Below are 15,278 nucleotides of genomic sequence, written 5' to 3'. Positions count from 1 at the left end.
TAAGACTAATGCGAAAGTAGGAGATGCAGGCAGGAGTGAAGGGAAGGTACTCCATTCGATACGGGAGTACCTAAGTTACATAAGTCTGTGAGTCACCCCTCAGTATGAGGGGTGAGGCCTCAGATTGGCGAAGAGTCACCAGTGGAGTCCCGCAGGGGTCAGTCCTTGGACCTATACTGTTTCTGATATATGCCAATGATCTACCAGAGGGTATAGAATCATTCCTCTCATTGTTTGTTGATGATGCAAAAATTATGAGGAGGATTAAGACGGAGGAAGATAGTATGAGGCTACAAGATGACCTAGACAGACTTAATGAATAGTCCAACAAATGGCTTCTAAAGTTCAACCCAAGTTAATGTAAGGTAATGAAACTAGGGAGTGGAAACAACAGGCCAGACACAGGATACAGAATGGGAGATGAAGTCCTTCATGAAACGGACAGAAAATGGGCTTCAGGAGACAGTCCTTCTGCCTCCTGAAGCCCACATAAAAAAATAACATCTGTTACGTATGCAAGGCTGGCTAACATCAGAACTGCCTTCATGAACCTGTGCAAGGAATAATTCAGAACCTTGTATACAAAATATGTAAGACCAATCCTGGAGTATGCGGCCCCAGCATGGAGCCCGTATTTTGTCAAGCACCAGACGAAGCTTGAAAAGATTCAGAGATATGCCAGTAGGCTAGTTCCAGAACTAAGAGGCATGAGTTACGAGGAAAGGCTACGTAAAATGCACCTCACGACTCTGGAAGACAGAAGAGTAGGGGGAAGACATGATCACTACCTTCACAATTCTCAGAGGAATTGACAGGGTAGATAAAGATAAATTGTTTAACACGGTTGGTACGCGAACAAGGGGACACAGGTGGAAACTGAGTAGTCGAATGAGCCACAGGGACGTTAGAAAGAACTTTTTCAGTGTCAAAGTAGTTAACAGATGGAATGCATTAGGAGGTGATGTGGCTCCATACACAGTTTCAAATGTAGATATGATAGAACCCAGTAGGCTCAGGAATCTGTTCACGAGTTGATTGACAGTTGAGAGGCAGGATCAGAGAACCAGAGTTCAAACCCCGCAAGTTCAACTAGGTGAGTACAACTAGGTGAGTACACACACACACACACACACACACACACACACACACACACACACACACACACACACACACACACACACACACACACACACACACACACACACACACACACACACACACACACACACACATGAACAAAGCATGGTTCACATCCATAGATGGCAGAACATCATATGTATTTTACTACCAATTCGTAAAAACACATATGCACACTGAGTAAATATATGCCGTGTAATTTAATGTGATTTATATATACAATGGTTTAATTATAGTAAAAAATACACAAAAGAAGTCAAAAGAAAAAAAGACAAGGCAAAAGAAGAAGAAGTAAAAGTCAAATAATTGCTTTGTACAGAACTAATGTTGGAGGTGGAAGAGTAAGAAGAACTTAACTAAAAGAGAAAATGGAAGTTAATTAAAATAGATATTTTGTTATAAATTCGACTTTAAAATTTGCAACAAAAAAATTTACTTTCCTGCTCCGTGTATATTTGCAGTATGAGATAAAGAAAAGTTTTATTGTGTATTTTTATATGTGTATTTTTTTACGAGCAGCTCTACGCAGTGAAAACTATTGGATTCGTTTTTCAGAGGATGAAGGCTTGCTTTTGTGTTTACAAATATTATTAATGCGACAACATGCCTCATTCGGTCAGTCAGGTAAAAACCAACACTGGGGGGCCACACAGTGAATAGCCCTTGTTGGCCTTGTACAGGTAACCAAATTAAAAGAATTAAAAGAAATAAAGATCGTGTACATATACACTTCTGGCAGCCGATTATATTTAAATGTAGGCTTGAAATCTTTCGATTAATTATTACTCGTGCTTGCTGTTTGTGCAGGTTCTACCACAAGTAAAAATGGCAAATTTCAACACATTGCTAGCATGCCTCGGTGGAATGCCCCTTTCTCACTATTTGATAGATTTCCAGTGGTTTTGTGTAATCAGAATAACTTGAATCTAGTCAGCCATTCTATGACCTTCTAGAAAATGTACCTAGTGGGTCCCAGATCGACCAAGTGCCTACACCATTACAGGTCTCTTCCGACACACACCCTTACCATCTCCTTAACACACTCCTTCTCTATCTCCAACACACCATCCACATCTCTAGCTCCACACACCTTCTGCGTATCCCAGCACACATACTCTCTAAGGTGTCTCCTCACATACACCCAACCCTTACCCCCCACCCCCCAACAAATTCCCAGTCCTGCCCAATTACTCATCACTATAACCATTTACACAACACACTGTGTTCATCACTATAACGTCTTCACACCATACTCCACTTCCACGCACCCTTCCATTCTCCATCCACACATACTCACCTCATATACCTCTGATAACCCTAATCAATTTCACTACACACCATCTAAAACATCTAAACTTAACTAAAACACAGTTAAACATCTAAACTATTGGGACCAACTAAAGAGCCTAAAACTGTACTCCCTTGAGCGCAGGCGGGAGAGGTACATAATAATTTACACGTGGAAAATATTAGAGGGGCTGGTCCCAAACCTGCACACAGAAATAACATCACATGAGACATGAAGACATGGCAAGATGTGCAGAATACCCCCGTTGAAAAGCAGAGGTGCAACAGGTACTCTGAGAGAGAACTCTATCAACATCAGAGGCCCAAGACTGTTCAACACGCTTCCACTACACATAAGGGGCATAACTGGCCGACCCCCTCACAGTGTTCAAGAGAGAACTGGATAAGCACCTCCAAAGGATACCTGATCAACCAGGCTGTGACTCATACGTCAGGCTGCGAGCAGCCGCGTCCAACAGCCTGGTTGATCAGTCTGGCAACCAGGAGGCCTGGTCGACGACCGGGACGCGGGGACGCTAAGCCCCGGAAGCACCTCAAGGTAACCATAATCAAAAGGTTGTGATCAAAATGCAAATCTGTCATCTGAACATTCACTTTCCATGTCAATATCTGCATGCACTAATATTTAAATGAATGCATATTTGGTTCCAAAGTTCATATCCACAGACTTCACAAAGGTGGGTGCAGAGACCAAAGCCCGTTAAAAGGGCGCACGGGGGCCCGACCCAGACGACCCTATAAAACAGCAAAGATCTGTGCAAAGTGGTGGGAGGCATGCCCCAAGCTCACTAGCCCCAAGCTCACTAGCCCTAAGCTCACTATCCCCACGTTAACGGGCCCCCACACTCTTTAGCCCTTCACTCACTAGTCCCACACTCACAAGCCCCACGCTCATTATATAACGGTCTGTTATACAGGTCGAGCATCTCTCCTTCCTTCAGTCCCAGTCCCCTTGATGCATTGCCTCCCCCTTGCTGTGTCACCCCCTTCCCCCCCACACCTGCCATAAACTCTGGAGTCAAGTGTCCATAGGCAGTGACACCGTCTCAGGTGTCACTGCCCATAAGAAGAAGAAGGGCTACTGCCCTGGGGAAGAAGCGTCCCCTTCTTCCCCAGTCCTCTTCCTCAATCCTCCTTCCCCTGCCCTGTTTCCCCAACCATTTTTCCTCTCTTCCCCTTTTCCCCTGTCTCCTCTATGGTCATTAACAACTGGGACAATAAACTCACCGGGTGCCATATACTTACCCTGCTCGGGTTTCCTTGGATATAAGCGTGGGAACAAGCTAGAAATCTGCTAGATGGAAACATACTCCTTCAGGGCAGGCCTATAGCCTATCCTGGAGCTCAATTGGTGGAAGCCCAGGGAGGCCTAGTGGGCGGAGCTAGTACCTGGCACTGGTTGGTTGGACCAAAGCCTAGAGCCAGACTTTTTAAAATCATTGGCTCTAGACTTGGAGAGGCGGGGTTTATTGGGCCTTGGAAACTAGATGTAAGCGGAGCGATCCTCCACTTGTATGCTTGTGAGTTAGTGTGTCTTGAAGGGTGACTTGGACGGGTCCAGAGGACCTGGGGAAAACCGTCAACATCTGTGGCTGGTAACTGTGCTCACTTGATTGTGAGTCTCAGCAATTACACCCTTTTATTTGCCTCATAGGATGTATTAAAAGTTAGGATATATTTTGTGCCATTTAATTGAATAAAGTTTCATTATTGATTGTTTGGAGTTTTAGCTCATTTCCCCATACTTAAGTCTGAGCCACTAGATTTCTGATTTTCATCCTGTGTTTGGAAGTTCTCTTTGTTTTCCTTCATTTAATGATAATTAAATGACGTTCCCTGATCCTCATTTAGTAAACAAAAGAATTTCTATAAATAATTCCCAAGCAGTAATTTCAAAGTTTCCAATATCCCCCGGGAGTAATTATTGGTCTTTGTCCTCCCTGGGAGATCAATAAAAACAGGCACATTCGGTCAATAGACGGGGTGGTGGCAACCGTAGTTTAGCATTATTAATTATTAAGTAAATAGCATACAGGTTGTATTGTTTCCCCTTATATAAATAATTCAGTTTAACATTAGGGCTGGTAAGTTCAGTGAGGGGGTCAAAATGAGCTTGATAAGCAGAGATAAGCTGGGGGGTTGAGTAGGGTTACAAGGAGGGTACAGTCTGGAGATGTTACAATGATAGTCAGCGGTGTTTTCAATAATTTTCTTTGAAAAATTATTGAAACCTCACGCGTCTGATAGTTCGGGCACATGCTATAGTGGTAAAGGAGTTTAGCCGGGGGCCCACGAGCTAGAGTTCGACGGTAATCCCATTTAGTGCAATTTTACGTGGAGTAGGCGAGTCTTTAGGCGTCGTATAGTGACTCGTAATGTTAAGTGTAGGTGATAAGAACAGGCAGTTAATCTATCATTCCCTGCCCTCTGCTCCTCGCTCCCCCTCCCATTCCCTTGTGCACCAGACGTTAAGGAGGCCGCTTTAAGTTGGTTGGACATGGTAATAAATACTTGACCTTCTTCAATTGATTTGAGGGTGTTGCGTGGTTCCTTTTGCAAGAGCAGTTCTGGTTTTCGGACTGTCAGGGCAGGGAATTAAATAGGACGCAATTTTATTTTCCGAGGGCGTGAGAGACGACCCAATTCGCTAGGATTATGGGAAATCCATGAAGGTGAATGGGGTTAACTGAGGGATGGACTAGTATTTTACTAGTCTAGTTGACTAGTATCAACGGAGTGACAGTAGTGTTGAACATGAGGTTTCGTCAGTCGTTCTGCATTCTAGTCTAACCGTTACCACAAAAATAGCATTTTCGCACTGTGGAATCTAGATGGCTGAGGTTACCTAGGCTAGGGCGAGAGTGTGGGCCGGTAGGGAACGGTTATAATTTTTAAATCGAGTTCTCATAAGTAAACATGGTGTCCCCTGTACATTAAGTGCCCCCCTTCAATTTAAGTAATCCCCTTGTTAGATAATTGTTTGTTAGATAGCTTTGAGGGACCAGGATTCGAATTTTAGTCGTTTAAGCAAATTTAACATTCACACTGATTTTTTTCTAGTGATTTTACTCCGCGCCTAGGAGGGACAGCGATCTTTAATTGTTGAAACTCATTCTTATGTCCAAGCTTCTAACCAGTGATTTTATTTATTAATTCCAGCATTATGTCACCTATACGACAGTATTTTAATTATAATTTTGAGTGTGAATTACTGATTTTAATGAAGAATCTGCGGGACTCTGTTTTGTAGCTAAGAGTGGTGTGTAGAATCAGTTAAAGATTCTCAGTAAACTACAAAGCGACCATCAGTAACCAAGTGTATATTACTTATAGATCAAGCTCAATCAGTTAACATAAAGAATTGATTTAACAATAACTTTCCTAAGAAATAATTATAATTATTTCTGAGCGCCGTCGTTAGCATTGTTGAAGAATTAACCATCATCCCAGCATTCATTTATCAAGGTAACATCATCAATCAAAGTACGTCTTAGATATACAGAAAATTTGAGCAATTTTGTTAACGTAAAGTGGTTAAGCACTGAGTTGGAAGACTTAAACTTTTTTTGGCTAAATAAATTCAGTGTAGTTCCTTGGTGAAAATATTACTTGTACAAGTTTTCAGTATATTATTCAAGATTTCAGTAATTATTTAATTTATTTTTCCGGATTATATTGGACTTACATTTAAGAGGCAAGACATTCTTACTTTAATTTTGTTAATTGCAATGCCAGTTAACATCGAGTGTCAAATAAATATAGTAAATAATATAATTTTATGGAGATCATTCCAGTGTTTTGGGGCATTTAATAAATTAACATTAACTTTTATTTTATTTTGGATATTTGCGCACGGATTTTATTTTTTATTCAAACATCGTATACAGTGTTTTATTTCACGGTGATAAATGGTAGTTGCTTCCGTTTGCGTATTTTCTATCTGTCCGCGCATTAATTTATAAACTATAGAAGAGGATAAAAAGAGACACAAGAATTTCATTCATTGGGAGCTTAGTCAGCTAGATTCGGCCGCCAGGATCTGTCAACGCTGAAGAGACTTATGGTTTCTTACTGGGGCTGTGGAAATCGATGAAAATAGGTGGCAATAAATTGGAGTTCCGGTCTAGACACACAGAGTATATTTCCATGGGCTGAATTAAGAAAATGCGTTGAGTTATTCACTAGTGCTCATTTATGGAAACGTAAGTTGCGTTAAATTTTCACCCTGATCCGACGACGGGAATCAAAGTTAATCCCGTCGTTTACACCAAAGTTTTGGTTTAAATGTTTTTCCTCCGTGTATGGACACGGCACACAGATGCACCCCTCACATATAAATCCCCTCCTTTCCCAAGCACCCCTCCCTACCTACAACCCCCAACCTTATAGCCCCCAACCTCACAACCCTCCTCCTTTCAACCCCATCCTCATAACCCCTAACCTCACAACCCCTTGTCTACAACCCCATCCCTCAACCTCCCCCTGCTTACAATCCAACCCTACAACCCCCTCCTGGGCCACACGTTCCAACCCTCCCCCGGCCTTCATCCCGATTACACCCCGCCCGGCCCTCTCTCACCCCTCCCCTCAACTCCCCCAACCCTTCCAACCAACCCCTCCTGTTACCCACAACACTTCCTCCATTAACCCTTCCACCCCTATGTCCCCCCTTTAAACTCATTCCTAGTGTTGCTTCTCAAGATGATGCTGGGAAATGTAGTGAGCGGGTTTCTGAGACATAGAATATGCGATAAAATTTGTTGAAATTGTCATAGCCAAGGCCATTACAGGAATGTGTGTGCACGAGTGCACGGGTCAAGGGTGACCCAGGATGGGTCAGTGTTCGCAATGGTAGACCTTACGGGGTGAGAATAGCTTGAGCTACCTCATCCCTTTGTGTGTATTTTACCTCAATAAACTTGTTTCAATTTCAATTTCAATGGTAGACCTACCCTTGAAATGAAGGTGGAAGGTGTGAGATTGGCAGCTTTTGTGAACACCGGAAGTCAAGCAACTCTAAATAAAAAGTCAGCCTTCAGCGAATTTAAAGATGCATGCCTTAAGCATAGTGGAAAACGTTTAACAGCAGTTAATTACCAACAAATTAACATCTTGGGCCAAGCTACACTTAATTTTGAAGTGGGAAAGGAAGAATATTACCCCCTCACAATTGCACGATTGTCGAGAATCTTGCATTCCCTGGGGATATTCTGGTGGGCACGGACTTCCTGGGAAGGGTTAACGTATCTCTGTCTGCTCACGGGGAAGTAAGGAATTGCAGATTGAGGTTGGGTCAGGTAGTATATTCCATTAGAATGGTAGATCATCCGCCAGTGGTCGGATGAATGGTAGATCATCCTTCTTCCATTAGAAGGAAGCAAAAGTACAACATGCATTACGCTAAATTGCTGTTTAAGTTTCTTCCAGACACAGACAAGAAGTCATGTGGGTTGCATGCTTAACAAAACAATGTTGCCCACCCCATTCAGTTAAGTTCATTAAAGTATCTGTGGGACGTCACATTGCACCAAGTACCACCCTGCAGGTGGCAGGAAATGTGACAGATTATTAATTCCTCACCACCTAATAGTCAATCTCTCGTATAAAACCTATCGCTTCAGGGCAAGTAATAGGGTGTCTCAGGCTACGATTGTAGAGAACACGGGAATATTTCATTATGAAAGCCAGAAGGTGATACCAACCACCACAGCACAATATAGTGCATTAAATGTAACGGAGGATGTAATACAGTTGAAAAACAAGAATGAGAAGGGAATATATAGTAATGCACAAGAAGTAGATAAGTTAATATCGGCACTAGACTTGCAATATGTGCAACAGTCATATAGGAGGCATTTGAGAGGGATGTTACATAGATTCCTTAGAGCCTAGTACATCACCATGGTTGTCGCTAGTGGTGTTGGTGCGTAAACCGGATTGTAGTTACAGGCTTTGTGTGGACTTCAGGAAGGTCAATGACATTACTAAGGGTGATGTTTACCCTTTACCACGAATTCAGGAAATAATCGATCAATTTGGTCAGCCAAGTATTTTTCCATTCTGGATGCAAAGTCAGCTTATTGGGCAATCCCGGTGGCGGAGAAAGACAGAGAAAAGACAGCTTTCTTTGATGGGGTACATACATATCAATTCATGGTTATGCCTTTTGGGTTAAAGCCAGCTCCCTTCATCCTTTTAGAGGACAATCAATTATATCCTCAGCTCAGTCTTGGGAATGCACTCATTAGATTACCTGGATGATGTGGCAATCTATTCCAGGACGTTTGATGAACACTTACGAGATTTGACTATGATGATGACGTTATTAGATAAGGCAGGCTTTAAACTTAACGTACTGAAGTGCACTCTGGCATTGCAGAAATTCAGGTTTCTGGGTTTCCAGGTGAGAACAGACGATATCCACCCTGACACCTGACTCCTGTCGTGCCATTGCTGACATGCCAACACCAAAGACGGCAAGGGATGCTCGCAGGTTTCTGGGGGCAGCCGGATATTTCCGTCGGCACATAGAGGGTCTTGCGAGTACATCAGCGCCCTTAACTGATCTGACTACCGTCTATGTAAAATTAAAAAGTCAGCTCATATATGCAGTACCTGAATTTAATAAAGAGTGGGAAGTACACACACACATCAGTGGCATAGCTATTAGTTGTTTGATGCAACGCGATAACGATAATCTCCCCCATCTAGTAGCGTATTTTAGCAGGAAGGTTAAGGGGCCCGAGGTCTGCTATTCTGCAACGGACCAGGAGGCTTTGGCAGTAGTCGAAAGTGTCAGATACTTTGAACCGTTCCAACTTCACTTTGTCATTTATACAGGTCACAGGGCTTTAACACATGTTTTTAAGAAAATAACTAAGTGCCTCGCTTATTACGTTGGCCTCATGAAATGTCTGATCACTCATTCCAGATACTTTACAAACCTGGACCATCACGTTTAGTGCCAGATACTTTGAGTAGAAACAGCACTATTATTAATGTAAAAATTAATATTGAAAATATTTCTAGTGGGAAAATGTGAGAATTCCAGATGAATGAACCTAGGTAGAAAGAAATCACCGAACCATTTGGAAGGAGGAAAATATCCTTCAAAGAAACGTAATTTAGCCATATATGATTTTGATATATGGGATTGGGTATTGTATTATGTAGAGGGACTGAAGGATTGAGCAGTATTTCAGCTGGTTATCCCAGATGACTCGCGCATTTGTCTTAGATTGCACGTCACCTGGGTAGTTTTTAAAACTTATATGAAAGCATAGTCTAATCTTTTATTTTCCGAGCATGTTAACAGAGGTCATTAACTTCGTTAAATCTTGCAATCACTACCAAAGGATAAAAGGTATCCTTAAGGTCCAAGCTCCATTGCAGGAATTCCCAGAAATTTTTGAGCCCTTTGATCGGGTGGGAGCTGATTTGATTATTTCCTTCAGTCATTCAGGCAATGCCCAGAGTCAACGTCATATCACCGTGGGCAAGCTGTCTCAAGGTCACCAACCAAGCCCACCAGCCGCACAGTCGAGACTGCGGGAAAACCGGAGCTGGAAGAAGAGGGGTCTACGAGAAAGTACGCCAGTTGCAACGACTTGTCATCCCTTTCAAAGCTTGTGGTTTACGTCGTCTGTGGAAACCAACATGCAACACCGCAGTCCCAGGTATGAACAGCACTACCCATACAAAGTGCCACTGAATTGCCAGATGAGGTACAACCCTGTACCTCGGCCCAAGCTCAGCTACATGAGGGGTTGCACAGAAGCTGTATCGGTCCAGTAGTACCGGGATAACAAGTAAACACTAGCAGAGAACGTCGCCCAGAAGCTGAGGTAATGCCCACCTTTCCGGTCACCTTGCCAGCCTCTTCAACACCACTTGAAACTCTCATAGACTGTGGGTTGGTTGGTGTTGTCGTCGTCGATCCTTCTCTATGGACAACCCAACCCACAACTCGGCAGAGTGCTTATACTAGGAGATCACCCTTGGCGCTTCTGGCTCTTGGAGAGGGGCTCAACGTCACACGCTTAGGGGATGCGGCTCCAACACTTAGCCTCGTTGTCACGTGCACACACCCACTCGAGCCGCTGTGACTCCCCACTCTCTCCTTAGGTGATATGATCTCCTCGATCCCCCTTTGACTTATTAATATTACCTTCTACCCTGTCCACAGCAGTGGTTCTTGGTTCTTTCTCTCTTTCTCTCTCCTTCTTTACTACCTCCTGGGAAGCCTCACTAGGACAAGGGCAAACACCAGCAAATTGTGACACATTTACTGGACAAAGCACATACACACATATAATAATAATGAATCCTATACTCTATAATATTACAATTAGGTTGCACTCCAACACCATCAGAACTCTATTATCAGCTTATCAAGTGGTATCCTATCTCCTGGTTCACCACCTGATACTATTAACCTCCTCAAGTTGGTCAAGCCTACATACACTGTTGCACTGTCAGCAAGATAATATATATATAGAAAACCAGCATTTGAATGCAATAACATATATCAGTATAAATGTTCATTGATACACAACAATGATTAATCGATCACTGTCAGTCCTCATGCACATACATCTGTAGGTAATCAAGCCTACGACTGCAACTCTAAACTTCAGTATAAAAACTCCTTGACATAAGAATGCCAACAGTCACTCACCTCTCACTGCGTCTTGCACGCTACTGACAACCAAACACTATCAACTCCCTATAAGTAATCCACCAGAACTTCCCCTTCCACCTCTGGAAGTTCACTACCCTAATATCCTTAGGTTCTTCCGGGCTTCACTACCTGGATCCTCTGCAGCTCCTCCAGGCTGCTATCATGAAGTTTCCTTGAGCAACTACGGTGCTTCACCCTTCTGTTAGGTTCTTCCACAGCTCTCTTGGCTGCTACACCACCTCTACAGAAGCACGTGACACTCCTCTTCACTGCTGCTTCTCCTCACAGCTCGAGGTCCTCTGCTCCACTACCTTGGAGTCTCATCAGCTACATCATCTGCTGGCTTCGAAGTTCTCAGCAACTTCTTCCCCAAAAGACAAACCTGCAACCCATCGACGTTCCAATAAAATGTTCCCCTTTAACACATAAACAAAAATAACCACACAATATGCTTGCCTCAAACCTCTATCTGTCCTCTACATACAGTGAGAGTGGACTCCCCCGTTTTGGGCGGGTCCATACTCCACCTCGCCTGGCGACGGTCCTCACTCACTGGGAGGGTCTTCCTCCATCCGGAGCCGGGCTCCCTCAGTCGTCCGCCAGCGCTCAGAGGGGGCGGACGTCGCTCCGTGTTCCTCCCTCTTCACTCTCCTATTTCAGGCCTTCTGCCTTATTAAAACATGTCTAACTTATAAATAAACATTGCTACTGTCGCTGGGCACACGACCAACTACAAGTGATCACTATGAACTGGCGTATATCGTGCTTACCACAGATTAATTGGTCGAGGGCGCTTTCCCTCTGACGGCGTCTGGTCAGGGCGCTCCCACGGCCCACAATAATGCTTCTGGGCGATTTAATATCTGCTCGTCGACCAGGACTTGAGACCACAACGTTCCCAGCTCGATTCCACAGCTGGTACGTCCGCACACTTCTCTTCTCTTCGAGATATATCACTAGGGGTTCCCTTCTGACGGGAGCTCAAACGGAGCGCGGCTTCCCCCTGCGATGTCTGGCACTCAAGTGAGGTCAAGGTCCTCCGGAAGCGAGCCTCACGCCTCCAGCAAAATGTCCACATCTCCTAGCCAGTCATTTATCTATTTTCTTCTGCATTGCCCATAATCTCAAACTGTTACACATATCCAACCAACTATTTTACATATGCGATATCACCTCAAATTCTGCTAGACCTTCTAGTTAGGTCAGGCTTGCTGAATAACTCTCAAGAAGGGAGACTCGTTTCTCCTGCAGGCTGAGATCATAACACTCCCCTCCCCTTATTTTTGAGAGTTATTCCAGTGGCAAAGCTCGGGATAATACATCCGCCACCACACTGTCTCGTTCTTCACTCCATATACTCTCTTAGGAGTCTACAATTAATTCGTTGCACCTTGCAACATCCGGCTCACAACTCTCCAGGAACATGTTCTTCTCACAAATAATCTGACCTCTCTGGCACCTCTTGACTAGGCTGTCCCCCTTGGACGCCTGCACTCTATCGGTCCGCTCTACTTATTGTCTCCACCCTCCGTTTCCTCGTCTTCTTCTCTCCACGTCCAGAGTCAGACATCTACTGTCTATACCTCCTCTGTCGTCTTCACACTTCCATCTACTGCCGTTATACTTCCGCCTCCTGTCATCATACTTCACTTCCTCGTCTTCACCGACGATCCTCCCTTGCGTCTCCGCATTTATCCAAGATCTCATCCTGTCTGACTTCCATCGAGTCCTCGGCTTTCTTCTATTCCTCCATGCTTGTATCATCTTCCTCTTCCCACACTTTTCACTTCTATACAACTCCATTTCTTCTCCTTCAACTCTTCTTCGTTCCCTAAAAGTTTCTTTGAGCACTGTACTACAGCCAACAGCATTCGACCGTACGCGTCGTCTTGCCTCTCCCAGAGTGCTCGTAAGCATCTCTCCACACATACTGTCTCTTCTCCTTTCATTTTCCCGGCTATTACTCTTCTTCACTATCTCTCCGCCACGTTTTCTGTGAAACATGTCGACTCCTGACATCTCAAACAACTTAACTCCACTATCCAGATGCCTCTGTGCTCGTGGACAACTTGACGCTCTACTTCCGTCCTCAGTCTGTCCACATCTTTCCTCATTTCTACTCAGCACAGTTGCATTCACCTTCCGACTCTCAATTTCAGCAGTCTGGACTCTACTCAGGTTCGCTCTCTTCACATGAGTTTTCTTCGGCTGGGTCATCTTCACTTTTGACCTCACCGAGACTTCATTTGCCTGGGCTGGACCTTCATCAAACAGCCACGCTATATCTACGTCGATATCTTCTACCGGTTTAATCGACACTGTCTCACCTTCTCCAGTGTCTTCCTTGTCGGCCACCTCTGCCTTCGTCACTACCGAGACAGGGTACTCAATGGCTTGGCGGTCTCCTGACTCATCTTCTCGGATGTCAGTCAGGTTCACACCCTCAGGTGTCCCACCCGTGCCATGGCCTTCTGGGCCCTCCTCTGGCACAGTCTCCGCTATGACTCTTGGCAACACCTTTGTCCCGCACAAGTCATTCCCCAGGATCACTTGGACTCCTGGAACAGGTATGTCGGGGCACACTCCCAACATCACCTCCGCCGACACATATTCCGACCTTAGCTGGACAGCACATACGGGCATGTCACTCTCCGACAATAACCCATATACTGTCATCTTCCCACTGCCAGCTAATCGTCGATCATTCCCAATCAGGCTTCTCGCAATCAAGCTCTGATTAGCTCCGGTATCTCTTAAGATACCAACTTCTACCTCAGGTTGGCTTCCTACACTGATCCAACCTTTGCTCATGAACGGCCTATACCTCTCGTTCACTAAGTTTGATCTCTGTGGTTTGTCTCGGAACACATTAGTATATTTACCTCGGGGGTCACACATGGCCAGGGTCACAACTCTCTTGCCCTGCCGACAATCTCGCATCACGTGACCCAATCCGTTACATTGGTAACATCTCATCTGTGAAAAATCTCTCCTATATGTACCAGAGTAGCTCTGACTCTGCCCACTCGTATTGGAGTTCCTCGGGCCAGACGTACTACTCGCACTCTGTGGAGCTTTACTGGATTCTTGATTCCCTGGATCAAGATTAGTTTCTTGTTTAGCTCCTCCATCTTCACTTTCAGACGAAGTGCGCGACCTACTCTTCTGAGTTTTAGGGTACTTACTTTTATCTGCCCATTTATCAAAATTTTTCTCACCCCAGACTCTTCTGGGTCTTTCATAATTTCTTCCTCCCCAGACTCCACTGGGTCTGCCATTGCTGCGTCTCGCCTCGCTTCTCACTCTGTTCTCCCTTAAGCTCTTGTATGCTTCAGTAATCATATCTGCCCTATCTGCGGCATCTTTCACCTCCATTATCCCTGCTTCTTGGATCTTGAACTTTGTTTCGGGATGCATCATCTCCAAGAACTTCTCCATGACCATCAGTTGCTTCAGGTCAGCGTAAGATCCAACTCCAGCAGCCTCAATCCACTTCTGGAATCGTCTTTCCAGATCTCTTGCTGTCTCAGCAAACGTACACGCTCCAACTTTGATTATTTCTCTGAAACGCTTTCTATAAGCTTCTGGGGTTAACTGAAACGAGCGCAATATGCTGCTCTTTACTGTGGCATAATCCTGGCACTCTTCCAGTGACAATTGGGTGTATGCCTCCCTGGCTGCACCGGTCAATCTTAACTGGACCAGCTGGGCCCATTCCTCCTGTGGCCACTCCTTGATACTGGCTACTTTCTCAAAATGCTCGAAGAAGCTCTCTGCCTCTTCGGGCACAAACAAGGGAATGTCCTTCTCCCTAACCCTAACATCTGGTGGGTGTGATACCTGGGTGGTGCTCTCTGGCAACCCATGTTCAATCCTTTGCTCAGCCAAGGTTCTATTCGCTTCTATCTGCATTTGTTTTGTTCTCTCTTTTTCTTTTTCCACCTCTAGCCTTGCTTTCTCTTTTTCTTTCTCCACCTCTAGTCTTGCTTTCTCTTTTTCTATCTCCACCTCTAGTCTTGCTTTCTCTTTTTCTATTTCCAGTCTGGTTTTCTCTTTCTCCTTCTCGGCTTCATTTTTCATCTGGAGTTCCAATTTCATCTTTCCCAGCTGGAACTGTCTCTCCTCACGCTGTTGTTGGATCTGGAGCTCTAAC

The sequence above is a fragment of the Procambarus clarkii genome, chromosome 8, assembly GCF_040958095.1.
Source record: "Procambarus clarkii isolate CNS0578487 chromosome 8, FALCON_Pclarkii_2.0, whole genome shotgun sequence".
NCBI lineage: Eukaryota > Metazoa > Arthropoda > Malacostraca > Decapoda > Cambaridae > Procambarus > Procambarus clarkii.
Note: the sequence above shows the minus strand (reverse complement) of the source record.